Source organism: Prionailurus bengalensis, chromosome X (genome assembly GCF_016509475.1).
Source record: "Prionailurus bengalensis isolate Pbe53 chromosome X, Fcat_Pben_1.1_paternal_pri, whole genome shotgun sequence".
NCBI classification, from domain to species: Eukaryota; Metazoa; Chordata; class Mammalia; order Carnivora; family Felidae; genus Prionailurus; species Prionailurus bengalensis.
The window spans coordinates 45,968,901-45,971,515 of record NC_057361.1 but is presented as its reverse complement, the minus strand read 5'-3'; the positions used below and the strand labels follow the sequence as shown (position 1 = coordinate 45,971,515).

At 36.9% G+C, this 2,615-nt stretch overlaps 1 pseudogene; it reads left to right on the top strand.

Annotated features, from left to right (window-relative positions):
- Nucleotides 1-944: 944 nt before the first annotated feature.
- LOC122477062 lies at nucleotides 945-2,111 on the top strand (annotated as a pseudogene).
- The last annotated feature ends 504 nt before the right edge of the window (nucleotides 2,112-2,615 follow it).

The following is a 2,615-nucleotide window of genomic DNA, read 5'->3' as shown; positions in this document are numbered from 1 at the left end:
ATATGATGTTAAATTAAGTTTGCTACTATTTTTTTTTAGAATTTTGACATATGTATTCATCAGGGATGTTGGTCTGTAGTTTTCTTTTCTTATGTTTTTATCTGGCTCTGGTATTAGAGTAATGCTGGCCTTGTAAAATGAGTTTGGGAGTGTTCTCTCCAATTCAATTTTTTAAGAAAAGTTTGAGAAATACTGGTATTAATTCTTTAAATGTTTAGTTGAATTCACCAGAAAAATCATTTAATCCTGGCTTTTCTATGTTGGGAGGTTTTTAATTACTGATTCAATCTCCTTACTTATCAATGATCTGTTAATATTTCCTATTTATTCATGATTCATTTTGGTCAGTTATGCATTTCTAAGACTTAATCTATTTCTTCTATTTATCTAATTTGTCACATGTAAGGTATAATGATTAAAACAGCAGAAAGAACTTCCACTACTAGGTTTATTCTTGACATCTTTGTCATGGATTAATTGACCACGTAAATATGGGTTTATTTCTGAGCTTTTTGTTATACTGTTCCATTGATCTATATGTCTATTTTTGTACAAGTACCATGCTGTTTTAATTACTACAGCTTTGTAGTATATCTTGAAATCTGGAATTGTGATAACTCTGGCTTTGTTCTTCTTTCTCAGAATTGCTTTGGCTATTCGAGGTCTTTTCTAATTTCATACAAATTTTGGTATTATTTGTTCTAGTTTTGAGAAAAATACTGTTTGCATTTTGATAGAAAGTGCATTGAATTTGTAGATTGCCATGAGTAATATGGACATTTGACAATATTAATTTTTCCACTTAATGAACAGAGAATGTCTTTTCATTTGTACCATTTTCAATTTCATTCATAAGTGTTTTATGCTTTTCAGAGTATAGGTCTTTCACTTACTTGGTTATATTTATTTCTAAGTATTTTATTCTTTTGGGTGCAATTGTAAGATTTTTTAAAAAATTCTCATTCTGGCCCTTCTGCACAGTCATGCTGAGCTAGTAATCATGCCTGGAATCAGGTTGCAACCTTAGCTGTACCTGCCATCTGCCACAGCCTCTGGACCATGGACGCCTACAACGTGAGTGACTTTTGGGCCTTCATGCAACTGTGTAAGTAGGATCCAAGCATCCTGCACACCAAGGAAGTGTGCTTCCTGGGGTAATGGGTGGATAACATGGGAGGTAAAATACCATCTGCTACTCATAAAAGTAAATCAGAAGACAGAAGAAAACATAAAGAGAAACGAACCATAAAATTAAGAAAGTGATATAGAAATTGACAATGAAGTCGTGATTGAACCAGATACTGATGCCCCTGAGGAAATGGAAGATGAAAATGTAGAGATAAATGAGGAAATGATGGATCAGGCAAATGATAAAAAAAAAAGTTACAGCTATCAATGCCCTAAATGATGGTGAACTATATAAAGCCATTGACTTGTTCATAGATGCCATCAAGCTGAATTCTCACTTGGCCATTCTGCATCCCAAATGAGACAGTGTCTTCCTCAAATTACAGAAGCCAAATGCTGCTATCCAAGGCTGTGACAGAACTATTGAAATAAATCCTGATTCAGTTCAGCCTCATAAGTCTGTGGCAGAAAGCACACAGACTTCTGGGCCATTAAGAAGAAGAAGCACCTATTTTGCCCTTGCTTGTAAACTGGATTATGATGAGGATGCTGGTGTGATGCTGAAAAAATTCAACCAAGGACCCAGAAAATTGCTGAACATCAGAGGAAGTATGAGCGAAAATGTGAAGAGAGGGAGATCAAAAATAGAAAGCATTAAGAAGGCTTGGGAAGAAAATGAGAGAGCCCAGAGGGAGGGAGAAACCAGAGGATAATCAAGAGCTCCATAGAGTTCTTTCTCAAGTGGCTTTCCTGGGGGAATGCCTGATAATTTTTCTGGAGGAATGCCTGGAATGACAAGAATGCCTGGGCTCAATGAAATTCTTAGTGATCCAGAGGTTCTTGCAGTCATACAAGATCCAGAAGTTATGGTGTCCTTCTAGGATGTGGCCTAGAACCCAGCAAATATGTAAAAATATCAGAGCAACCCAAAGGTTGTGAATTTCATCAGTAAATCGTCAGCCAAATTTGGAAGTCAAGAATAATGGCCTGAGGGGCGCCTGGGTGGCGCAGTCGGTTAAGCGTCCGACTTCAGCCAGGTCACGATCTCGCGGTCCGTGAGTTCGAGCCCCGCGTCAGGCTCTGGGCTGATGGCTCAGAGCCTGGAGCCTGTTTCCGATTCTGTGTCTCCCTCTCTCTCTGCCCCTCCCCCGTTCATGCTCTGTCTTTCTCTGTCCCAAAAATAAATAAACGTTGAAAAAAAAATTAATTAAAAAAAAATACATAAACATTAAAAAAATTAAAAAAAAAAAAAAAAAAAGAATAATGGCCTGAAAAATAAAGCCCTTGCTAAAGGGAAAGCAACTTAGATCACCTAATGGACATTGCAATAATACAAACTAGTGTACCTCTGAGCTTCTCATAGAGAAATCTGGGGTGCTGTGAAGATAATCTCTGCCCCACATGCAACTGAAACATTTTACAGTGGTTTGCCATTAGGTTATTCATTCATATAATGTTTTCTTACTAGGAATTACAAACTTTAAAGA